Source organism: Lissotriton vulgaris, chromosome 8, assembly GCF_964263255.1.
Source record: "Lissotriton vulgaris chromosome 8, aLisVul1.2, whole genome shotgun sequence".
NCBI lineage: Eukaryota > Metazoa > Chordata > Amphibia > Caudata > Salamandridae > Lissotriton > Lissotriton vulgaris.
The window spans coordinates 1,561,781,480-1,561,808,263 of NC_141696.1; the positions used below are offsets into that span (position 1 = coordinate 1,561,781,480).

The 26,784-nt window shown below is 46.7% G+C and overlaps 1 protein-coding gene across 1 annotated transcript in view; it reads left to right on the forward strand.

Moving 5' to 3' along the window:
• The first annotated feature begins 15,335 nt into the window (after positions 1 to 15,335).
• Positions 15,336 to 26,784, forward strand: part of LOC147700416 (uncharacterized) — a 69,150-nt gene continuing 57,701 nt past the window's right edge. The window contains exon 1 of the mRNA XM_086935824.1: positions 15,336 to 15,388. The gene's annotated coding sequence lies outside the window, so the exon portion shown is untranslated. The remainder of the gene's footprint in view (positions 15,389 to 26,784) is intronic.

Consider the following 26,784-nt stretch of genomic DNA (forward strand, 5'->3'; position numbering starts at 1 on the left):
CTGACTTATGTAAGGTAGCCATTTCAGACACTAAAGTACTGGCAGCAGGGACCTCCAAATCTTCCTGGGTGAGAAATGGATTAGGGTGACAGCCAGAGTTCAAATAAAAGGGGGAGTAGCCAGTGGACACACTGCTCGCATTATTATAAGCAAACTCCGCCATCCACAATCGGTCTACCCACTCACCCCCGTTATCCATCAAGAACAAACGGAGGTACTGTTCCAGTTCTTGATTAATGCGTTCAGTCTGACCATCGGATTCTGGATGGTAACTAGTAGACAGCCTACTCTCCACTACCAATCCTTTCAAGAAAGCCTGCCAAAACCGAGAAACGAACTGGGAGCCCCGATCTGAAATCACAATTTTGGGTACACCATGTAATTTTACTATGTTTTCACTAAAGGTTTGTGCTAACTCAGGAGCTGTAGGAACACCAGACAAAGCGATAAAATGGCTCATCTTAGTGAATGTATCCACAATGACCAATATAGTGTCTAACCCTCTACTAACAGGCAAATCCACTATCAAATCCATAGAGATGGTGTGCCACGGATGAGTAGGGGTGGGTAATGGCTGTAAGAGTCATTGAGGGGCTTGTCTACTGGGCTTACCCCTAGCACACAGAGCACATGACTGAACGTATTGCTTGACATGAGAGGATAACCCAGGCCACCAAAAGTAACGTTGCACCAAATCCAAGGTCTTTGAAATTCCTTTGTGACCCGCTAAAGGATGGTCATGACAACTCTGCAAGGCTTTTTGATGCAAGGCACTAGTAGGGAGATATAATGCCTCCTTAAAGTATGGCAATTGTTGTCGCACCTGTCTCTCCTGATCACATTGAATCCACTCTTGGATCTCACTTGGCGATAAACTTTTCCGAACTTCCTCTTGAAAGTTATCCAAGGAAAGGGTGCACATGAACTTGGCTTCCGGAATGATGGGCTGGACGTCCACGGGATGCTCACTTTCCTCAGTGTTCAAACGCGATAAAGCATCCGCCTTCCCATTCTTATTCCCAGGACGATATGTAAGCACAAAGTCAAAGTCCGCAAAATATAGGGACCATCTTAACTGGCGTGGGGTCAAGGTCTTGGCAGATTTCAAAAATTGCAGATTTTTATGATCTGTGAACACAGTAACAGTATGTTTGGCGCCCAACAGATAATGTCTCCAGTCTTCAAACAAATCCTTTATTGCTAACAATTCCTTTTCTGCAATGGTGTAATTTAACTCTGCAGGATTCAGTTTCCTGGAGCGATAGGCCACCGGATGGAGTTGCCCCGTTTTCGGATGTCGTTGGGAGAGAACTCCTCCAATCGCTTGGTCAGATGCATCAGCTTCCACAAAAAAAGGTTCGGCCGGATCAGCATGCAACAAAACGAGAGCAGATGTAAAGGTGTTCTTAAGTTTGCGAAAAGCTTGTCCTGCCTCTGTGGACCATTCAAACCTTACTCCTTTCTTCAGCAAACGAGTGATAGGAGAAACCAGTTGAGAAAAACCCTGAATAAATCTTCGGTAAAAATTAGCAAATCCCAGGAATCTCTGAATCTCTTTAACATTCCGTGGTTCAGGCCAGTTCTCAACCGCTTGTACCTTCCCAGGATCCATGGTAACTCCTTGCGGGGAAAGGACAAACCCAAGAAACTCCACAGTCCGAGTGTGAAATACACATTTCTCCAATTTCACAAACAGGTGATGCCTCTGTAGTCGTTCCAATACCATCCTGACGTGGCGAGGATGATCTTGTATTTCCTTTGAGTAAATTAGAATGTCATCTAAATAAATGATGGCTACCTTGTCAATTAGATCGCCCATGATGTCATTAATAAAATGCTGGAATACCGCAGGGGTGTTGCAAAGGCCAAATGGCATAACACAGTATTCAAAGAGCCCAAACTTGGTCCGGAAGGCAGTCTTCCATTCTTGGCCTTCTTTCATTCTGACAAGGTGATATGCTCCTCGTAAATCCAATTTAGTAAAAATCTGAGCCTCTTTAATTTGGTCCAATAGAACTGAAATCAAGGACAAAGGGTAGCGGTTCTTGATGGTAATTTGATTCAACGCTCGATAATCTATGCAAGTTCTTAGGCTTCCTTCTTCCTTCTTAGGAATGAAGAGAAGCGGAGAGGATACGGGCGACTGAGATGGCCTAATGAATCCATTGGCCAAGTAACGGTCCAGATACTCCTTCAAATGGGCGTTTTCCGCTTCCGCTAACGCATTAATTTGGCTGCAGGGTAGTACAGCCCCAGGCACAAGGTCTATGGTGCAATCGTACGGACGATGTGGAGGTACCAGATCAGCCTCTTGCTCACTAAAAACTGTGGCGTATTCCTGATATTCAGGAGGAATTCTTTCAGAAGTGATCGCACAAACTGACTGTCCTCCATAGGAAAGTAACGAAGCTTGCGATGGTGACTTTAATTCTTCTTTTTCCCCAAAGCAATGTTGTAGACAAAAACTAGAATTCATACTCACAGTTCGATTCTCCCAATCAATTGCCGGATTATGTTTGGTTAACCAGGGTAACCCGAGAATTAGCTGGAACTGTGGTGCATCAATCAAATTAAATTGCAGTATCTCCCAATGCCCATCTGCCTGAATCAATTCTAATTCTTCAGTATGGCTAGTGATCGGTCCGGATGACAAATTGGTACCATCAACAGCTCGAACAGATTCTTGTCTTTCTTTTCGAATGGCTCGAATTCCCATGCGTTGAGCATACTTAATGTCGCAGAAATTTCCCGTGGCGCCAGATTCTAACATGATAGCCAATCCAAAAATCTGGTGTTCTCTAAACTTCAGTGTCATATGAAGAATTACATGAGGAATGTTCGATTGCAAGGTGTTAAGGATTGAATGAGGATCTGGAGTCGTCTTTGCCTCTGGTACCATCAGTGCGGCTCCATTTACTGATGGTTCCCCCCGTTTCCCTACAGGGGAGTCTTAGGGCGTTTTGGGCATTCCTTTACGAAATGTCCTGGGCTTCCACAGTACAAGCATTGTTTCTTTTGACGTCTCTGCTCCTTTTCTTCTTTGCTCAATGGCCCTCGGACTGCTCCAATTTGCATGGGTTCAGGATCATTACTTCCACCGATGCCCTTCTCAATTTTGGCTCGATCAAAGCGAGGAAAATTTACTCTCCAGTCCTTGCGCTTCTCTCCCTTTCGTTCTGAGTGACGAAAATCTAATTCCAGCACCAGATCTACCAGAGCAGAAAGTTCAGTGGGACGATTCGGTACTTGTGCTAGAACATCTTTGATTTCATCTCTTAGGCCACGATAAAATAAGGCTGCTCGCTTCTCTTCGGGCCAGTTAGATTCCAGAACTAACTTGTTGAACTGCGTCAAATAAGTAATGAGATCTTTAGATCCTTGCCTCAGTTCTAGCAACTCTTTGTCCGTGGCCTGAGAAATCCTTCTCCTATCAAAAATACGTAAAAACTCAGTCTTAAATTTATCAAAGTCACAAAGTATGGGGTCATCCTCACTAACCAAAGGCATTGCCCAATTTGCTGCATCCCCACTTAAATAGGATAGAATGAAGTCCACCCTGGATTGAGCGTCCGGAAATAATGTGGGACGGCACATAAAATGGAGGGAACATTGGGTCAAAAAAAGTTGCGCCTTTTGTGGATCCCCGGAAAACCTTTCAGGAGCTGCTAATGGAATCAGCGGCGATACAGAATGTATCACTTGTGCTACTGACTTAGAATCTTAGACTGGAGTACTGGTACTAGGCATGGTAGAACCCAGGACAGGATTTCCTAAGACCAACCCTTCTACCTTCTGAGCCAACATCTTAGTCTACTGACGAGAGGCTACCAATTCTACCTTTAAACTTCGATTCTCCTCCCGTACTGCTCCTATCTCCCTTTGAATACCAACTAGAATCTCTCCTAACTCCTTTAAATTCAACCCTTCCGCCATACTGCCCAGGCGAGATAAATACTTGGGCACTTCAATCTGTCACGAAGGCCGGAATTCTCTCGCAGGGGCAGTCCAGTTGCTAGTCCCAATCTCCCCGCCACCAGTGACCTCGCCGAACAGGCAAAAACACTAGCAGAAGGGAAAAGGGGAAGTGGACAGAGAAGAGACAACTTGAGATCTTCTGACACCACGTTCAGACTGCTGAGAATAGGTCTTCTGCTGTCTGTGCTTCACAGGTGCCTAATACACAGATTGGGGAAGAGAAAATAAGCAACAACCCACCTTAACAACTGTACTCTCTCTCTATTTAAATAACAGAACTTGTCCTACCAGGATTTCTCAAGTTATTGCCTCTCTTCTTACAGTGAATTGGTTAACTGCCAGATACTCTTATCTGGAAGAACAGGAGTCAACATTACTGAATGTTCTACCTATGTTTCTCTCATACCCTCTAATGAAACTTTCTTTACCTGAGAATATCCTTGGCAATGCCTTAATTGGGGTTCTGTTGGAGATTGCAGGCGCTTGAACCTTGGCTTGACTTCTGATTGTCCATAAATCCAAAGCGCGCAAAAAGGGACCAGGGAGGAAGAAAGGGGGAAGGAAAGGAAAGGGGAAGCGCAATGGGGAATTGAAGAGTCTTAGTTCGCAGATACGAGGGGGAAAGAAAAGAACGAGCAAGTCAATGAGATAGGCTTACTATTTCTTCGTTGTGCCGCTCACCCTCGAACTCCTTCTTCTTCCATAGCGCTGATGTCTTCTTGAAGTGGAAAGGCAAGAAGTCTACCTCAGAAGATAGCATTCTCCATGACGGATTCAGTCACCAGAGAAGTTACGCTTTACCTCAGGAAATGTGGAACTTCGAACTTCTCAAAAGTCTTGAACCTTACTACTCGACGACTTCTCTGAACTAAGAATTACACTATTAGAAGACCGCTAAACTCCCTCAGAATTCCTGTCACGAATACTTGACATGGAGCGAGGAAATGAGCGGCCGCCTCAGGCAACGAAGCAGTTGAAGTGCGCAGATACAAAACTGCGCGCGAAACACGTTAACTAGACCTGTCACTGCCTTAGATTATCTTTAGCGACCACACGGCGGCCATCTTAGGGAGGGACTCTGATGACGGTAAGGAACTATTTACAATATAACAGCCACCCTCAACTAAGGGCAAGGATACCACACATTCACCACCCGGGGTCTGGAAATGGTCCTTGCTTTCTTTGCTGGTTTATAAACAGAGGTGGCAGCAACTCGCAAAACCCTGACAGGGGCGTTGGTTCGACGGTTGGGTGCGTGGATGGTGCGCCGAAACTGTTGTGGATGTCGGCAATCTTGCGGTGGAAGAACGAGGCAAGAGAGTCGCAGAGATCTTGTGAGGGAGTGATGTCGTTGTTGCCGGTGCTGGGGTTGGAGAACTCCTTGACGATGGTGAAGAGTTCCTTGCTGTCGTGGGCATTGTTGTCCAGTCGTTCCTTCAGTGATTTCTTCTTGGTGGTGCGGATGAGCTGGTGGTGCTTGCGGGTGGCGTGTTTGAGGGCGGTCATGTTGTCAGTGGTCTGGTCGAGGAGCCAGGCTTTCTTGAGGGTGCGGCAGGTCTTCTTGGAGTCCTTGAGTTCGTTGGTGAACCAGGAGGCCTTCTTGCTTCTGGGTCTGCTGGGAGGGTTCTTCAGTGGTGCGAGGTCGTCGGCGCAGGCGGTCAGCCACTGTGAGAAGTTGTGGGCTGCTGCGTTGGGGTCCGTTGTGCTGGCGGGTGGGTTCTGGCTGAGGGAGGTGGTGAGCTGGTCGGCGGTGATCTTGCTCCAGCTTCTGTGAGGAACCTGTTGCGGGTGGTGGTGGGTTGTGGTTCTTCTGAAGCTGAAGTGGACACAGCTGTGGTCGGTCCAGTGGAGTCCGGTGGAGTGGCTGAAGGTGATGTGCTTGCTGGATGAGAAGACGGGATCAAGCGTGTGGCCGGCGTAGTGGGTGGGGGTGTTGACCAGTTGCTTGAGTCCGAGGTTGGCGAGGTTGTCCAGCAGGGCGGCGGTGTTGCGGTCCTTGTTGTTCTCCAGGTGGAAGTTGAGGTCCCCTAGGAGGATGTAGTCGGCGAAGGGGAGGGCGTGTGGGCTGATGAAGTCCGTGATGTCTTCGCTGAATTGTGTGTGTGGTCCCGGGGGTCTGTAGATGAGGGTGCCTCTGAGGGTCGTCTTTGGGTCGGTGTGAATCTGGAAGTGGAGATGCTCGGCGGCGGCGAAGGTGTCGTTGGAGTCCGTCGTGATGCGGATGGTGTTCTTGTGGACGATGGCGATGCCTCCTCCGGTCTGGTTGACGTGGTCCCTCCTGATGATCTTGTACCCGTCCGGGATGGCGATGGCGATGTCGGGCGCTGAGGAGGCGTTCATCCAGGTTTCCGTGAGGAAGGCGATGTCTGGTGATGTTGTGTCGAGGAGGTTCCAGAGTTCCACAGCGTGTCTGTGGACGGAGCGGGTGTTGAGCAGGATGCACTTGAGGTTGCTGCTGGTGCTTGGCTTGGCGGGTGCGGTGCAGGTTCGGGGGCAGGTGAACTTGCAGGTTCTGCAGGTGAAGGGTCCGTGAATCCGTTTCGGGGCGGCCCGGCAGCAGGCAGGGTTACGGCCGGCATTGAGTGCGTAGAGGGCGGCGGCGTCGTAGGTCTGTCGGGTCGTCTTGCAGCAGTGGGGACCAGGGGTCCTGGCAGTGGGCGCGGTCCAGGCGCGGACGGGCGCAGACGGGATTGCCTTAGGGGCGCCTTCGGTGCACAATTGGCGCGCCCGCTGCGCACGTCCGCTGCGCGGTTGCTCCGGGGGCGTCATAAGAGGGGAGGAGGGGAGGAGGGGTCAGCTGGGAGGCGGGAGGGAAGAATCCTATGGGTGTGGGGGGGCGGGGCCGCACGGGAGGCAGCAGCGGGAGAACGGGGCTGAGGAGCCCGGTGGGCAAAGCAACTCACACGGGGGTACCAATAGATAATGGGCAGGCAGGCACACGGGCACTCAGGCAGGGGTACAGTAAGGAGAATGGGGCAGGCAGGCACACGGGCACTCAGGCAGGGGTACAGAAAAAGAGGAAGGGGCAGGCAGGCACACGGGGCACTCAAACCAGGCGCAGGCAGTCCAGGCGGCGCTCGAACAGGGTAGGAGAGTGCTGATCTGGAGGGGGGAGCAGAAGACAAAAAGACTGGCAGGCGGAGCAGCAGCGGTGGGGAAGTGACCTACCCGAGGGTTACTGAACTTTCATTTGCGTAAGTCTTCAGTCTTTTGTACACCTTTATGTCCAGCCAGAGGATCGTCATGACACTCATACATCGCTCTGTTACAAAGGTCTTCAGTGGGTAAAAACAGTGTTTGGTCTTGGTAAGGCAACCCATCTCGAACCATTCGTCTGGGGTCTTCAGCGACCCAGTCTTCGATTTCCATTTCATTCATAGGGCATTGAATTTACTTGTGAAATGTTTCCTATGATTTTGTCTTGAGGTATGCTCAGTTGATTGTCAATATTCTTCTTTTGGTTATCTGTATCCAACCTGGATAATGCGTCTGATGTACTATTCTTTGAACCCGGTCTGTAGGTTAAAACAAAGTCATAGTCTGAAAAGTAAAGCGACCAATGAAGTTGGCGAGGGGTAAGGGTCCGAACAGATCTCAGGAACTTCAAATTCTGGTAGCCGGTACATACTGTCACTGTGTGTTTTGCACCCATCAAATAGTGCCTCCAGTCCTTAAATGCATCCTTGATGGCTAGAAGTTCTTTTTCCGTGATGGTGTAGTTACATTCTGCTGGCTTCAACTTATGAGAGCGGTAAGCTACCGGATGCAATTGTCCTGTTTGCTTATGCCTCTGAGAAAGTATTCCTCTGATGGCAAACTCTGAAGCATCTGTCTCAAGATAAAAAGGTTCAGTATGATCTGCATGAAGCAATACCAGTGCAGTGGTGAAACTTTTTTTAAGCGAACCAAAAGCTTCCTCCGCTTCTTCTGACCATTTGAAAGTTACTCCCTTCTTCAATAATCGAGTCAACGGTAGAATCTTCTGGGAGAAATCCTGTATAAATCTTCTATAGAGGTTTGTAAACCTGATGAAGCTCTGAACCTCCTTGATGGTTTAAGGGGACTTCCATTTGGTTACTGCTTTCACCTTCTATTCATCCTTAGTAATAGCAGAGGATGACAATTCAAATCCCCAAAATTCCGGCGTCAGTGTTGAATATACATTTCTCTATCTTAGCATACAGAGAATTTTCTCGTAAGCGTTGGAGCACAGCTCGTACTTGCATGTGATGCTCTTCGTCTGTGTTTGAGTAGATTAGAATACCGTCTATGTACACAATTGCACATGTGTCTATAAAATCACCTAATACATCGTTGATGAAGTAGTGGAAGGCTGCTGGGGCATTGCACAAGCCGTACGGTATCACAAGGTATTCATAGAGTCCGTACTTGGTCCACTCATCACCTTCCCGAAGTTTGACCAAGTAGTAGGCTCCACGCAAATCTAACTTGGTGTAAATCTTGGTTAGGTTAGGCTGATTTGTAAAGCGCAACAGCTGCCCCAGCAAAGGGGAGTCCCGGCGCTAAGAGCAATAAAAAGCCACTGACAGCAAAGAGTCCATCAAAACAAGCAAAAAGAAAGACCAGAGAAACTACCACACCTAGAGGGATGGGAAAAGATGAGTTTTCAGGGCCTTCCGGAATGTCAGGTAGTTGTCCATACTCCGGATGTAAACAGGAAGAGCGTTCCACAGCTTAGCTGCTAGGATGCTAAAAGAGCGTCCACCGGCGCAAGCCATCCTAACCTGGGGAACAGCTGCAAGGTGTTGACCTGCTGAACGAAGGTGATGGGGGGGGGGGCGTAGGCGGAGTGCAGGTCAGCCAGAATGCCAGAAGCCGGGGAGTTCAGGACACTAAACGCAAAACAGAGAGATTTAGACTCCACCCGTTTTGCCACTGGCAGCCAGTGGAGCTGACGAATGGCAGTGGAGGTGGAGCAGCGGCGAATTCTGGCAGCCACATTTTGGACTCTCTGTAGAGTCACAATCTCCATCTTATTGCCCCCTAATATAGCAAGCTGGCATAGTCCAGTCTCGACAGCACGGATGCCTGGACAATCATCTGTCGGATGGAGGGGTCGGAAAAAAACCAGCAGGGGTTTAAGCCCTTGCAGGATGCCAAAGCAACTCAAGGCCGAGTCCACCCAGACCCCAAAGTTCTTTACCACCTGTTTAGGGTTGGGTGCAGGGCCCAAGGTGGTGGGCCACCACTGTTCTCTCCACAGCTCCCGGTCTTTCCCGACCAGCAAGACCTCAGACTTGCTGGTGTTGAGCTGGAGACAGTTGGCCGTCATCCACCCTGCGACGTCCGCTAAACCACTCCGGAATTTTGCAGCGTCGTTCAAACAGTCATCGGAGAGGGCGACAATTAGTTGTGTGTCATCGGCATGTGACACTACAGTCAACCCTCTCTTCTTGGCTACCTCAGCTAGGGGCTGAACATACAGGTTGAAAGGCGTTGGACTCAACGCCCAGCCCTGCGGCACTCCCTGTTTGATAGGATTGGATCTGGAGGTGAAGGGAGGGGCCGATACCTGAAAGGACCTCTCCAAAAGAAAGGAGATAAACCAGTCCAGGGTGCAGCCCATTATGCCAGCCTCCTTCAACCTCTGTATCAAAATCTGGTGAGAGACTGTATCAAATGCGGCACTAAGATCTAATAGGATTATTGCCGAAGTGCGTCCCTCATCCAGTGCTGCTCTTAGTTGTTCGGTCGCAGCTAGGAGGGCAGACTCTCTGCTCAGACCCAGCCGAAACCTGCATTGGGAGGAGTCCAGTATGTTATGGTCCTCCAAGTAGCCTGACAAGATAGAGTTGACATATGCTTCGGAGATATTAGTCGACCAAGGACATAGGGAAATAGGGCGAACGTTTTTTGGTTTTGCTGGGTCAAGGGTGGGCTTCTTTAATAGTGGCATTACCCTGGCCTGGTTCCATGACCTGGGAACCTTGGCCATTGACAAAGACATGTTTATGACCTGGCTCAGAGGTGTTAGTAGCACAGGGAGCAGTCTTATCAACTGGTCAGGCTTCATAGGGTCAGCCGGCGAGCCAGATTCAATCTAACATCAAAGTACACGTAGCACACCCCTGGAGATTGGCGGGAAAGTGGTCAGTGTGTGAGTAGCAGGGGGTGCAACCCCAGGGTCGGGCCCTTGATGACCTGAGGGAATGTTTTATAGATGTTATCCACCTTATTTATAAAGAAGGCAGGGAGGAGGGCGGACATCACCGATGCCCCAGCATTTTTAAGGTTTTTAAGAATAGAGAAAATCCTTTTGGAAGGGTTGTGACTGTTTTTGATGTCCTCAGCAAAATGTGCTGCCCTTACCTTCTGGATGGCCCTATGATAGTTCTTAATGGCTGACTGATAGCAGCTCTCCAGTAAGGGATCAAAATCTCGCCTCCACGCCCTCTCCATTCGTTTGCATGCTTTACGCATATTGGAAAGGTTGGTGTTGTACCATGAGTTCTTTTTAATACTCCTACATCTGGATTGTTTGGCAGGGATCAAATCATCCAGAGAATGTCTTAGCCAGTCTAGCAGTGCTTTACTGGTGGCATCTGGATCTTCCTGCCAGCTGGGCACACTCGACGAATGGATGGAATTAAGGTGATCAAAGTTTAGCTTGTGCCAGGGGAGCCAGAGCAAGAACTTCTGGGATGATTTTCGAGAGGGCATGACCCCAGACAGTGACTTAGGGATCAGATAGTGATCAGACCAACATATCAGGATAGGGTTTGAGACAGAGAAGCATAGGAGGTCGGAGAAGACAAGGTCAAGAAGATGTCCAGCAGAATGGGTCGGGCCGTATACCAGATAGTGTAGCTGGCAGGCCACTAGGTCAGCTAAGAAGTTAGCTGCTTCTAGGTCGTGGGCTTGGCAGGATGCAGGTTTAAGTCACCAATGACAGAAAAGCTGGCATATCTCACAACCAGCGAGCCTACTGTGTCAACCAGTGCAGCCCTACATTCCTTCGAGGGTGCTGGGGGGCGATACACTAATAGGCCAGACATGGTATAGTTGGAGTTAAGAGATCTCAAACTGACCACATTCACAGCCTATTACAGTTTCCTTGACAAATGTGCAGGTATAGCATGATTTAAACACAACTGCCACACCGCCGCCTCTGGTCTCCCGGTTGAGGGTAGTGATGTTATTGCCCGGGGGCAGTGCCAGCCCTGGTTCTTCCACCGTGTCAGGAGACAACCATGTCTCTGTCCGAAAAAGAGCATTGGGAGTTTCATCACATAATAGGTCATACACATCTAGATAGTCTTTAACTACAGACCGGCAATTGAGACAAAGCAGTTTGATGTCCCGGCCATGATCAGATGAATAGGTAGGAGGTAAAGACGTGGGCATCCATGAGTTGAAGCCACAGCTTCTGCAGCAGAATGGACCAATGGGGAGACTGCAGAGGAAAGGACAGTAGGTTACTAGTTGGCTTGATGGATATAAGTTCCTCTCGAGAGTAGGAAAGCATTTTCCCCCCAAAACCGGTAGCATGGCTGGCGTCTGGTGATGTCCAGGCGTGGATGGGGGCAGACGAGCTTGCCATTTGGCGCACCAACGGTGGGCCAACGGCGCGCCCGCCACACCTGTTCATGGTCTGCTCATGCCTAAATGCCGGTAAAGTGAGCAGTTCCACCTCCTTAATCCCCGGAAATGCGTCATAAGGAGGGTGATGCTACTGAGTAAAGTGACCGCCCTCCACAACAATCTGCAAATGCCGCGGTGGACCGGAGCGGGGAGAGTGAAAGTGCAGAACAGTCAGATAGGGAAATGGAAGTCAATTAGAGGTAAAAGAAAGCAAATCTAAAAAATGCCCCACATATCCAATGCAATTTTTAAAAGAATAACGCGATTTGTTGGCTTCTTTTACTTGGTCTAGAAGTACGGAAATGAGAGGTAACGGGTATCGATTTGTTGTAGTCATCCTGTTTTTGGCTCAAGTCAATATAAATCCTAAGATCTCCTCCCTTCTTGGGCACGAAGAAGAGAGGAGAAGAAACTGGGGACTGTGATGGTCTGATAAATCCGTTCTTTAGGTGTTTCTTTATGTATTCTTTTAAATGCAGATTTTCCTTTTCAGTCAAGGCATAAATGCGGCTGGAAGGCAAATTTGCCCTAGGTTCCAGATCAATCTTGCTGTCCTAGGACCTGTGAGGTGGTAACTTCTCAGTCAAATACGTCAGCAAAATATCGATACTCTTCAGGGATTTCAGTTGTCTGGGTGACACACACTGACGCTCCATTCTCGCAAAGCTGAGCGACGGTGCTAGATTCTGATCAGTCTTTTCTTTCCTTGAAGCAATGTGTCCTACAATATTCAGAATTTAGCTGGACAGTTCCAGCCTCCCAATTGATTGAGGGGTTGTGTTCTTTTAGCCAAGGAAGCCCCAAAATTAGTTGAAATTGTGGGGCATCAATTAAATTGAACTGTAAAATTTCACTATGGCTTTCGTTGGTTATCATTTATGTTTTCTGTATGACTTGTGATTGGTCCTGAGGTCAAGTTGGTTCCATTGACCGCTCTCACAACTTCCCTTCTTTCTGTCATGTTCTGCCTGGGCACGATCCCCTGTATGCAGGCAGGAGGGCGGCGGCTCCATTCCTAGGTTAACGGCCGACTTCCGATCCGAGAGTTAGCTGTCTAGCTGCGTACCGGATGCAGTCGTGTCTCCAAGCGCTTCCGGGGAAACCTTAAAGAACCATGGTTTCCGTCTGGCCAGTGCTTCGAATTCCGGAACCTAAGAACCAGCGACAGCCAAGGAGCAGGTATCTTGGCCGTCCCCGTGTTTTACTCTGCCTTGGGTAACCGCGGCTTGACGTTTCTGTGCTTCTGACCTTTCCCGCACAGAGAACTCTACTTTGAACCGGCTCTTCCTTCACGCTGTGTTTTATTGCCTGTTTTCCTCGCAACGCGCTGGTACGCTTTATTTCCTTTACCCCACACCGCGCTGGAGCACATTACATTGCTGTTATTACCTTGCTGATTTTTCCTTTACCCCACACCGCGCTGGAGCGCATTACCTTACTGATTTTTCCTTTGCCTCACACCGCGCTGGAGCGCATTACCGTGTTGTTTTTTCCTTGCTGTTTTTTCCTGTGCCTCACATCACGCCGGAGCGCCTTTCATTGCTGATTTGATTTGATTCGTGCTGGGAGCGCATTGTTGGTTCCAGACACTGTACTCTGGAGCACTTAGTTTGGTTACGTAGTTTTCACCGCGCTGTCGCGCGCTTGCTGATTTTGCCTTACGTGCTGGATGCGCCAACTCTAATTTGCCCCTACCTTACGCAGGAGTGCTGATACTCTGCTTCTCCTGATGACTTCCTCTACAGGTACATTTCCATTCTTTGCAAATGCATGCAGGGGGTAGCGATAAGGGAGGAGTGTTTGTGTGTTCGGGACTATTTGCTAATAAGGGCTGTTCTTTTCCTTATACAGTCACCAGTACACCCAGTGGATTCCCCAAACCGAGGGAGGTTCCTTATCAGGCCATCAAGATCTTCTCAGCGTCCTCTTGCTTCCTTCCCCATACCCATCATCATCCTAACCTGTGTAGCGTCAGTTTGGGGGTAAGGTGGTCCGGTGGTGGTGGCTCATGTCGTCTCCGCAAGAATACTTCACAGGTCACAGGTAAGACTTGTGAGGTCCCTGACACTTTCTTTCTTGATGGCTTATAGACCAATCTGTGCAGCAAATTTTAAGTCACAGAACTTACTGGTTGCACCAGAATCTACCATCACTGTAACATTCTTTAAAATCACGTTTCGAAATTTCAATGTCATGGTCATAACTAGGTGAGGAGTCGATACTTGCAAGGTGTTAGCCAACTGATGTTTTATTGGAGTTGTACCTTTGTTCGCATCAAACAGTCCAACTCCACTTACTGGTGGTGTTGCAAGTTTTCCCTTCATAGGAGGCTTAGGTCTCTTCAGGCAAGCCTTCACAAAATGCCCACTGTTTCCACAATACAAACATAGTTTATTTTGTCTTCTTGTTTCCTTTTCCTCCTTGGACAAAATACCTCGAACAACTCGAATTTGCATTGGTTCAACTCCGGTAGGGCTTTCAGTAGATCAAGTAATTTCAGACTTAATTCGATTGAAATGCTGTAGGCTAGTTCGAAATTCTCTCTATTGTTCTCCTTTTCGTTCACTTTGTCGAAAGTCTACCTCTAAAACAAATCAATTAAAGCAGAGATTTCTGTAGGACGATTCAGAATTTGTGCCAACACATCTTTCAATTCTTCTCTTAGCCCTCTGTAAAAAAACTGTTGCTCTTTTGTTCTCTGGCCAATCTGTCTTGACTACAAACTTGTTGAATTGGGCCAGGCAAGTGACCAGGTCACAATTCCCTTGCTTCATCTCTAGTAGCTCATTATCTGTGGCCTGTGACGCTTGTCTCCTGCCGAAAATCCGAAGGAATTCTTTTTTGAAGCCTTCAAAATCGTATAAAATGGGGTCTTCCTTGGTCACTAATGGCATGAACCACGAGGCAGCATCACCACTGAGGTGAGATAGAATTAATGCAACACGAGATTGAGCATCGGCGAAAATCGTTGGCGGCACATAAAATAGAGGGAGCATTGAGTTAAGAAAATTTGAGTCTTTTGGGGGTCACCTTTAAATCACTCTGGATTCTTTTGGAGGGGCCAAATGGATTACTGGGGATAAAGAATGAATGACTTGTGTGGGAGTGAACGATAATGAACCTTGAGTTTCAAAGATTGGAGTCTTTAAACTTGTCCCTGAAATTGGTGCTTCCAATCTACTGGCTAACTCTGCCGTTTCTTTCCTAGAGTTGACAATTTCTTGTCTAAGAATGTTGTTCTCTTCTCGAACAGCTTCACAGGTCCTAGCCCCTTTGGATGTTCACTAATATTTTACCCACATTTTTTAGGTCAAAACTTTCTGCCATTCTGCTCGGGTGCTAGTACCAACGTGGGCACTTCAATCTGTCAGGATCAATTGACTCTTTAGTTTCCAAATAGCACAGAAGCAGAATGATGCCTAACACCCAATGCCCCTCTCAATACGTCCCTGTTAGGTTAGTAATTACTTCGCAGGTAAGTACCCTGAGGAGAAAGGGGATGCGGAGAGAGAAGAGACTGCCAAGTTGAGATTCCACTGGCTCATCTGCATTTTTCTTCTTTCTGTAAACAGTTAACAACAATACAATTCTTAAGAACTAATTCCTTACTAGAAATATTTGTAAACTCAATTTGTGTTTAGATAACTTATCTTACCAGGAAATTACTTGGCTTTTGCCTCTCTTCTACGTGACTCTTGTAGTAGTAGAGGAAGTGGTGAAGAGGGTGAGTCTTAGGAACAATCTTTATTTTCTTTTGCAGGAAGAAGATAAAGAAGAACTCCTTCCAACAATCTGCTTTGGAGGTGTCTTGGTAAGTGGAAAAAATTTACTGCCACAAAACAATTGTTTTGGATATTATATGTATCGGGTTCTTTTAGTAAATACCTGGTAGGTAGAGGGAGAGGCCTCAACAAACTAAATCCCTTTTTAATGACAATAACTATAGGTCTGAGAAATGAACGAGACGCTGTAATTCACTACGTGATAGATTTAATAAGAAACTACTCTCTGAACCCAGAAACAATATCGAGGCAAGACGGAGTGTGAAAATTCACACTTGCGAATTACTTCGATAACACACAACAAGCGGTCTCCTCACGAGCATGCATTAAACTGAATTTGGGGATTGAGCCTACACGAGGGAAAATGCTGAAATACTACTTCCCAGGAGAATGCATATGAGTCTTTTAGAAAACGAGTATGCATGAAGAAGTTTCACTAACCTTCAATATTGAAAGGCGGAGTTCTGAACCAGCGAAACTAAACGTCCAACCAGACGGAACTACCCTGACTGGCTAACACGACGGACACAAGTAAAGAGGGTGCTGTAACAGTGAGAACTTCAGTGAAGTGTGCATTAGAATGTTACAGCGTGCCTCCCCAAGCCCCAAAATGTTATGGAAGACTAGAATGCTGACTAGCGTGTGAGCTGGCGGCCATATTTGAAATCTAGCGCCACCAGCAACTCAGCCAACTGAGATCCCTAGAGTTTATTTTTCTCTGTTTGAATAAATAAGAGGCTGAAATGGTTGCTAGGGCAGAGTAACAAGGGGTAAACCTCTTGTGAACCCTGACAGAATACATAATTTACACTGATGGTTCTGCTCAACCAGCCATTGGAAGTAAACAGTAATACAGTTCAGCTTGTGCGATTGTAAACGGACATATGTGGGACTGTAAGTTTCGTCCTAGAAATACGCAGACGCAGTCTCTAAGAGATTGCACAGCTTATCTGGCAGTACTGAAAGCCCTGATACTGGCACTAAAAAATACGGATCGAGAATTCCCCACACCAATTGTGTGCGATTCATTTTATTGTGTCAAGTTTTACAATGAATATCTTCACTACTGTGGCCAGAATGGATTTAAATATTGATAAGGTTGCACAATAAAGCATACATTTTTTTGGGAACAAGTAGCAGAGATGAAAAAAGGCTTACCACGGGCTCACGTGATTCATACGCTGAATCATCAATGTATTCAGCTCCAGGACACCTCATGGTAACAGAGCGCTATAGAAGTCTTATTAACATAACATAACATATTGGCATGCATGTTGAAAGGAATTCATTGGCTGGTGAAGCAGCCAAGACAACAGTGCGAACTGCTGCCATTGCTGCAATCACTCTCTCTAGCACAAGGTTAGATGGACAGATAATGGTTGCTGTCATCGCTTCGCATAAAAACAGCACAGCCTTGCCAAAAGGTTTTCTACTTAAGAACTCCCACAAGTTAGATGCACAAAATATTCTGTATGCCCAAATTCCAGGGGTGGGAGATAGAGTAATACCAAACATGGATCGCAGATTAGGTTTAATACTCGCTGCACACAAGGGTCTGGGTTCTGCTCACGCAAGTATTACTGGGACAGTTTCGTTATTGAAGCAACGTTATTGGTGGCCAGGTCTTACAAAACAGACCAAGGGTTTCGTCCTCAACTGCAAAATGTGTCAGCAGATGAAGTGTTCCACCCTAGCACGTACACGACAGACACCGTTACTTATATCAGACAGACCTCTCGCATGTGTCTATTTGGACCACTGCGGCCCCCTACCATCTGATGGGGCTTACAAGTACATCTTGCTAGCAGAGGAGTCATGCTGTAGATTCCTGTGGATTTGGCCTCAGCGCTCAGCTGACGCCCAACCTGTTATAAAGGATTTCCGAGTTTTCATAGGGACATACGCAATTGGCACATTATATTTTGACTGTGACCCTGCGTTTAGCTCTAGGGCTTACAAAGAAGCCATGGGAAGTTTGGGTGTAGCATTGTGGTACTCTTCTCCGTATCATCCAGAGGGAAATTTAATTGTGGAGAGGAAAAACCGGGCCTTAAAGTAATTCTTAACAGCAAGGGTATTAGGCTCGGGTGGCAGTTGGGTCAATCACCTATATGGGGTCCAGAGGGTACTTAATAACATGTCAAGAAATTCCCTAGGAGGTGGTACTCCATACAAGGTCCTGTTTGGGATGAGAATGCGGGTACCCCACCTCGTTTGTGGCAGCACAGTGGCAGATGAAAAAGCATTTGACATCAATGATCATTTTACAGGAACTCGATGAATTCCGGGCACTACAAAGCAACAACCACATGGGCAATCACAGCTACGATCAACTCTGTTATCAAGCTGGGCGCTACAGTCTTTGCTTTCTGGTCCTGTGCCCATGCGATATATCAACAATGCTTCTCTGTTCTCTGCTTATAATGTAACAGAAAGACAGACAACAATGGCATAAAGAGTTGAGAAGTATACAATGTTACACATTGAAAAATTGGACCAATTACATTTCACTGTGGCGGAGTCTCCTTCCACAGAATGGTTAATTCATGGCCATATAACATTGCCAGTGACAATATTCCAATTTCAATATTGTCTACAGTACCATCAAATAGGCAGATTTGAAGCGTTGGGTTGGGAATACATCCATGAATCTTGGGAATTACCGTACAGATTTAGATGCAGGAATGGGGACACTGAAGTATTTCTCAGCGGTACAGACTGCGAGAATTCGTTAAGTGGGTCTCTAATTTGTCAGGATGTTATGCTTCATGGAGCTTGCAATGCTTCGGTTGCACACCTATCTTGTCACTTGAAAGGGTTCCCAGCTACCGTGAATCTTATTTATTTATTTTATAGTATTTATAAGGCGCGACAGCTACCCACAAAGGGTTTCCCGGCGCCGAGAATCAGCAAAGACACAGGGCACAACTGGAGAGAGAACAGATCTGAAAGCAAAGATTATTGATCAAACAACCAGGTTTTCACGCTTTTTCTGAAACTCCTGTAGTTTTCTTCTTTGCGTATCTGAGTGGGCAGTGTGTTCCAAAGGGTTGGTCCCAGAACTGAAAAGGATCTTCCGCCCAGTCTGGCCCGTTTGTACCTTGGCACCGCAAACTTCGCAGATGTAATTGAGCGAAGATTGCGATTTGGAAGGTAAGGCTTGGCAAGGTCTTGAAGATATTTGGGGGCAGTCCCGGCTTTAATTTGGAACAAATAGCTCAGGGCTTTGAAGCGGATCCGATTTTCGACCCTAAGCCAGTGTAGGTCTCTGAGATGTTTAGTTATTCTGGCATATCTGGGGATTCTGCAAAGCAGTCTGGCCGCAGCATTTTGTACCAACTGTAGGCGTCTTATGACTGCTTTGTTTGCACCCAGGTACAGGATGTTGCCGTAGTCAAGCCGAGATGTCACTAAGGCATTGACTACGGTCTTCTGGGTGGTTGATGGTAACATCCAGACGATTTTACGAAGCCATCTGAGAATAGTAAAACAGATACCAGCCACTTTATTCGCTTGCTGAACCATAGATAAGCTGTCATCAATGATGACTCCAAGATTTCTGACCTGGGTGGCAGGGATCGGGAGCTTGCCCAGTGAGGTCGGCCAATGGGAATCGCTCCAGAGATTTTTGCTGTTTCCTAAAAGGAGGATCTCTGTTTTCTCCCCATTTAATTTGAGTTGGTTGGCCGACATCCAGCAGAAAATTTCGTGGAGGCCTGTTTTAAGTGCAGACGAATCAGACGAATCGGATTTAGATAATGAAAATAGGATCTGAGAATCGTCTGCATAGGTCATCAAAACAAGACCAACGTTCTCTGCAAGGGTGGCTAGTGGGCGAAGGGGACTCAGAATGGATCCCTGTGGTACACCGTGCGGGGAGTAGAAAACCTCCGAACAGGCCTCAGAGGAGGTGATCTGGAAGGACCGGGAGGATAAATAGGATTTGATCCATTCTAGCGCCTTGCCCTCGACACCACTCTCCCCCAGCCTGCAAAGCAGTCTGGAGTGAGAGATGGTGTCGAAGGCTGCGCTTAGGTCCAATAGGACCAGTGCCACAGTTTGGCCATCATCCCTGAGCTCTTTAATTTTTTCCGTGATTCCGAGCAGGGCAGTTTCAGTGGAGTACCCACTCCTGAATCCGGATTGAGAAGGGTGGAGTAGTTCATTATTTTCCACATATGTGGAGAGAGCTTCATGAATGTGCTTTTCCAGCATTTTGGAAAAGGCAGGAAGTAACGATATTGGTCGATAATTGGCCAATACCGTAGGATCGGCGGCTGGCTTTTTCAGCAGAGGGCTGACTATGGCGTGTTTCCACATAGCAGGAACTGAAGCCTGTTCCATGGACGCATTGAGTATGTCCGTAATGGGCGTCAGGATAGAATCCTCCAGTTGGCTGATAATGCTGATGGGTATAGGATCACGAGGAGAGCCTGATTTGATAGCTTTAAGAAGTTTCCTTGTTTTCTCCGATGTTAAGGAGGGCCAGACTTCAAGATGACAGTTTCCTTTAAAGCTTTGGAAGGTATCCTCTTGATTATGAGAGATAAAGCTGTTGTTATTAATATTAGAGACGATTTTTTCGATCTTTTCAGTAAAAAAGGACGCCAAGTCTTGACATTGCTGAGTACTAAGAGGGGGAGCCTCCGCTCTTGTGTTTTCTCCAGCCAATTCCTTCACCGTATTAAAAAGAGTTTGGGATTTATTAACCGCTGAATTGATTGTCGTGGTTACGTAGCATGCTTTAGCTTTCATGCATGCCGAGTGATAGCTGTTTCTGGCCCTGCGGTAGATCTCTTTTTGGTGAGCCTCATAGTTCTTACGCCACTGTCTTTCCAAGTTCTTACAAGTAGATTTTTCTTTCTTGAGGGCCTCTGTAAACCAGGGGGCCGGGGGACGATGTACTTTTCCCTTACAGCGGGATAGGGGCAGGCAGGCATTCACTGCATCACTTAGCCATACATGTGTGGCCTCAGCTATGCTTTCCATGTCTCCATCAAGACATGGGAGGTCTTTGTTCAATGCACTGTTAAGATCATCAAGATTTAGTCTTTTCCAATTTCTCCTCAAAGATTCAGAAGAGGTGATAGAGAGAAGTTTAGTGGGTTTAAGAGAGATAGCGAAGAGTATGAGAAAATGGTCTGACCAGCAAATAGGGGTAGTGTTCAGCCATGATAGTTCTTCCATATTAGAAATGATAGGGTCAAGCAAATGTCCTGCTTTATGGGTAGGACCCTTATTGCGCAATGTCATATTCAATGCCAAGAGATCATCAATGAGGTTTTTACAGTTCGTATTATTCTCATCCTCCAAATGGAGATTCAAGTCCCCGAGTATTGTAAAGTTTTGAGCTTTTAAATGGTGAGGCAAAATAAAATTTACCAAATTCTCAGACCATGAGGGGTTATGAACTGGTGGTCGATAAATCAATAAACCAGAAAAAGTGAAATTGGGGCTAAGGGTAATTTTAAAAGATGCTGCTTCGCAATTGGGAATGTCTGCAGGTTCAAAATTGCATACAAGGTCTCTACTATAAATGATAGCTATGCCCCCTCCTGTTTGGCCCGCGCGATCTCTCCTTACAATAGCATAGCTTGCTGGTAGTGCCGTAGCCACATCAGGGCCTGCGCTATCATGGAGCCAAGTCTCTGTGAGAAATATCGCACTGGGCTTCTCATTCATTAGTAGATGGAAGATATCTAGTTTGTGTTGTGGTAAAGAACGGCAATTTACCACATAAAAAGAGAATTCATTAGAACCAGCTTTATGGGAGATACCATGCGATTTATCAGGATAGGGCTGGAAGTTTGACAAGGAAAGGGAACATGCTGGGCAGGTCTGTGTGCCAGCACACAAGGGATTGAGAGTAGTACATTTATCATTTCTGGCAGGGCGTAATGCTGTTAGCGACTCGCGCGTGAGCATCATACCTGAGTAATGGATGGGCAGAGTATTGTGCCCTATGTCCCGACCTGGCCCGGACGGGCACAGACGGGCTGACTCTGGCTGGACTCCGGCGAAGACGAGGCGCGTCCGCTAAAACGCGTCCGCTATCGCGGAAGGAAACTGTTTCCTTTTATGTCGGAGACTAGCGCTCTCTCACCGCGCTGTCCCGCACTAAGATGGCCGCCACAGGAATCCCTAGTGCTCGGTGCCTTGCCTTAACTCGGCAGGTATCGAGCGAGTGCAAATACAATAAAGAGTGAGAGTCGGCGCCAATAGCTGAGCGCTAGTAAGTGAATTTAAAAATGCTTTTTAAAACGATGTACTTTCTTAATCAAAGTGCAATACAGAACACAATTAAATTTTAAAATACGAAAGCGCTAAGCAAATATAGCTGGAACTGGTCTCAAAGTAGGCTGTGCTGCAGCGTAACAAGCTGCTCGTGTCAAATGCAAAATTCAGACTAACACTGTTTGGGGCTCCTTTTATGGCGGAGACTAGCGCTCTCTCACGGCGCTGTCCCGCACTAAGATGGCCGCCACAGGAATCCCTAGTGCTCGGTGCCTTGCCTTAACTCGGCAGGTATCGAGCGAGTGCAAATACAATAAAGAGTGAGAGTCGGCGCCAATAGCTGAGCGCTAGTAAGTGAATTTAAAAATGCTTTTTAAAACGATGTACTTTCTTAATCAAAGTGCAATACAGAACACAATTAAATTTTAAAATACGAAAGCGCTAAGCAAATATAGCTGGAACTGGTCTCAAAGTAGGCTGTGCTGCAGCGTAACAAGCTGCTCGTGTCAAATGCAAAATTCAGACTAACACTGTTTGGGGCTCCTTTTATGGCGGAGACTAGCGCTCTCTCACTGCGCTGTCCCGCACTAAGATGGCCGCCACAGGAATCCCTAGTGCTCGGTGCCTTGCCTTAACTCGGCAGGTATCGAGCGAGTGCAAATACAATAAAGAGTGAGAGTCGGCGCCAATAGCTGAGCGCTAGTAAGTGAATTTAAAAATGCTTTTTAAAACGATGTACTTTCTTAATCAAAGTGCAATACAGAACACAATTAAATTTTAAAATACGAAAGCGCTAAGCAAATATAGCTGGAACTGGTCTCAAAGTAGGCTGTGCTGCAGCGTAACAAGCTGCTCATGTGAAATGCAAAATTCCTTCCTTCTCGGTGTTCAAACTACTCTCAGATGGGAGTTATTTGATGATGAATGATCAAGGTTGTTGTGGGATGCTGCAGGGCATCTCATATCTGGTGACGGTAAGTTCCATGGTTACTTTTTGTATGCAAGTATTGTTTCCACCGACCCACACAGTCAGGGAGGTGCCGCTATGTCCTTCATTGAATGTTTACCTTATATGGTTTGGTTCTCTGAGCAGAATGAGGTGGCCTTAACCTCAGCTCAAGAGAATTTTGATCTCCAGGCTGCAAGGTCTTCAGCTGAGATATAGGCACGAGTGCGAACTAACTTCCCGCTCCATTTCGGGGAAATGGTACATCATATCTTTAACATGTCTGATACGCGTGGGATAGTACACCTATTTAAGAACATAGGTTGTGGGCTACTAAATACTTTTCAGACAATTTGCTGAGTTATTCCATCCTTTATACACTCTGTTTTGGAAAGCGCTTCTGCTTTGGGTAGGGCTTCTGCTGGTCCTACAACTTGTAGTGCGTATCCTGATTTTAATTTTCCTGCTACACAATGGATGCCCCAAATTCCAAGGAGATGGAAAAAACACTCTTGGAGTGATGTTGCTGTGAATGCATGGTAGTCCATCTGAGCACACCTCAGCTTAAGGAGCTCAGGCAACATTGGTTGCTATCATTCAGATTAGTCTGGGTTGACTGCGTCTTGCCTGTACTCCGCTGCTTATTCTGTGGACATGAATGCGTGTTGGACATCTGTCTAACACTTCCATCGGTTGCGCCTCCGGATTTGGATGTACTACTGGACTCAATAAAGGCCCATGTAGTGGAGTGTCCTCAGCGTATTTCAATCCTGATGTCGGCTTTCTTAGAGCCACTGCTGGATGCTTCAGCTCCTGTCAGAATGGACACCCGCTCTGTTTCAGGCTTACAGACATCAAGTGCTTCCCAGCAATGGCTGTGGGAACCGTAGAAGATCACCTTTGCTGTATTGACCTGACCCAAGAGGTGTTACAGGGACCGTTGCCTGTGAAGGCATGCAGCAGTGATGTTGTGTCTCCCAACACACGACACATAAACATTTGGCTCTCCATTCGTGGTTTCAGAACCAAGTTCACATGTTGTACTGTGGAGCATTCTGGGAGTTAATGTCCATTCAGAAGTAGAAAAAAGACAGTCACTACACATATCCAGAGGACTAGGAACAGTGGACCAATTGCAATCCAGAGCTGTAGCCAGGGAGAAACAAAGTAAGTCTTTTTCAGCCAAAGGTAGATGTTATATACTTTTTCTTTGCGGAAAACAGAAGCTGGCAGTGACTCAGGTTCACTCGTTTCCAGGGAGAAGGTATACAAATCGATGAAGTAGTTAGGCACTGTTCGATCTATCTTTGGTAGCTCAGAAGGTTTTCTTGAATTAGTAGATGACTCATTTTGAGGCATATTCACATAGATGTCGGTATTAAGCCGAATGGAGATCTGTGTTTCATTTGTGTTTCATTTGAGCTTTGTTATTGTTCGATTTCAATAGGCACGAGTTCCATTCCATTGTTGGCAACTCCATTACTTCGTACAGTAGAATCTTCAAACGTTATTACACTTTCTGTCTGAACTTCCTGTATGCCAGGGACAGGAGATCGACTGCTACTGAGGAGCACACATGGCTTATTATTTACTTTACTTTACTTCAGTATCGGCCACATAGTGTGGTTTGATCAGATCAATGGAGACAAATATCTTTTCTTTTTTTGATGGCAAGAGGCTGAAGACGTACTGTTCTTGTTCCTTTGACAGCCTGGACAGGTACAGGCATTCTGTATGATAGCCCAAATTCTTTTTTGTCCACAATCTTTTCTTTGAACAGGTCCCCAAACTTTGGGACCCAGGCAGGTCTTGCCAGTACAGCTTTAACTTCCCCTGTGGCGGTGCGTTTTACTTGGACGTTTCTTTGTAATGCCCAGAATTCATTGAGTTCCTGTAAAACAGCCAAATGATTATTGATGTCAAATTCTTTTTCATCCGCCACTGTGCTGCCACAATCAAGGATGGGTACCCACATTCTCGTCCCAAACAGGAACTCGTATGGAATATAGCCTCCCAGGGAGCCTCTTGGCATGTTATTGAGTACCCTCTGGACCCGATATAGGTGTTTGACGCAACTGGCACCGAGCCTAGTACCCTTTTTCCTTTCCACTATCGAATTTCCCTCGGGATGATACGGAGAGGAGTACTGCAATGCTACACTAAACTTCCCATGGCTTCCTTGTAAGAGAATGAGCTAAACACGGGGCCACGATCAGAATGTAATGTGCAAATTGTTTATGTCCCTATGAAGATTCGCAAATCCTTAAAAACAGTTCAGGCGTCAGCCGACCGTGGAGGCCGAACCCACAGCAATCTAGAGCATGAATCCACTGTCACCAAGATGTACTTGTAAGTCCTGTCAAGTTGTATGGGGCCACAGTGGTCCAAATAAACACATGCAGGAGGTCTGCCTGAAAACAGTAGTGGTGTTTGTGGTGGGTGTGCTACCGTGAAAACCCTTAATCTGCTGACAGATGTTGCAGTTAAGAACAAAGGATTTTGTCTGTTTGGTAAGACCTGACACCAGTAACGTTGTATCAGCAATTAAACTGTTGCGGTGATACCCGCGTGCAATGAGCTAAGACCCTCGTGTGCAGTTAGTATTAGACCTAACCTTCTATCCATGCTTGGTATTACTCTATCCCCCACTCCTGGAATTTGAGCCTATGGTATATTTTGTGCATTTAACTTGTATGAGTACTTGAGTGGAAAACCTTTTGGCAAGGCTGTGCTGTTTTTGTGTGAAGCAATGACAGGTACCATTATCTGTCCATCTACTCTCGTGTGAGAACGAGTGATTGCAGCTATGGCACCAGTTCATACTGTCACCTTGTCAGCTTTCTCAGCCAATGAATATCCTTCAACATGCACGCCAACACGTTGATGGCTCAGCGTATGAATCACGTGAGCCCGCTGCATGCCTTTTTCAGCTCTACCACTTGTTCGCAAAGCAACTTGTGCTTTATTGTGCAACCTTTTGAATCTTTAAATCCATTCTGGCCCCAATAGTATAGATACTCATTGTATGACTGGACACAATTAAATGAATTGCACACAATAAGTGTGGGGAATACTCAATATGTATTTTTTAGTGCCAGTACTAGGGCTTTTAGTTCTGCCATCTGAGCCGTGCAATCTCCTACAGACTGCGTCTGTGTATTGCTAGGAAGGAACATGCCGTCCTGCATACAACCCTTTACAATCGCACATGCTGCACTGTTTTGTTGTTTACTTCCTATGGCCGGCGGGAAACAAAGGATTATTCATGAAAGAGGTGCAATTCTCTATTACACATTGGTATTCAAGTTGAACTCCTGACTTGTTTTTTCACGCCATGCTTTATTGGGTACTGTCTCTGTGGAGTTGTAGATTTTACTGGGATTACACGTGAGGTGACTCAGCATCCCACCCTGCATGATTGCAGTATAATGCAGGGGCTAGTGCTTGCGCCCACTTCTGCGCGCATCAATGTTTCAGTGATTCTGGAACTAGGTCAGAGAAAGCTGGTAAAATTACTGCTTCTCCTTTTGGGCAATGCATTACAAACTCTATGGCCAATCTTTTTCTGCTAAAAGAATGTTGTATCCAAAGGACAGGTTTTCCCAAAAGAGACCTTTAACTTTCCTGTTTATGTCCCTATCCATATGGAGTGTTATTTCATATAACTGATGTGGGACACTTACCCTAGTATCGGGTGTGTCCACCGTGATATGTTAATTGAACACCGCTGTGAGAAGAAATGCCATCAGGTTCTGGTGAGCTATTGTTACTTCTGATGTGCTGTCTAGCATCGTCAGAGCCCATTCCCCATTCAGAAGTTGAGTCCTCAGTAGCCTGGGCATTTCTTATTTTAAGTCCTGCTACTTTCTTTTTCTTAAATTGAGGTTTTGATGTTGGTTTATAAAAAATGTATTTTGAATATTAAAGTCTGAACTGGGGGGCGTGGCTTGAGCATGTGGCGAGATGACCGCTCTCTAGAGAGGCTCTGCCCAGCTGAGCCTTAATCTGCCCATCATCCACCTATTACGCTGCACCCCAGTACTAAAAAGCAAGTGCACCTCACCCCTAGAGGATCCTGCCCCGAGCGGGAGCCGCTTTTGGCTCCTGACTCTGCCAATGTGACTGCTGACGAGTGGCGACTGGCTTCAGCGCCTCTCTACAAAATGGCAGACCCCGCGCGGTCCTGGGGTCCGAGCGCCTCGTCTGCACTGGGAGTTCCTTCGCCTGGAGTGAGTATTCTTCATC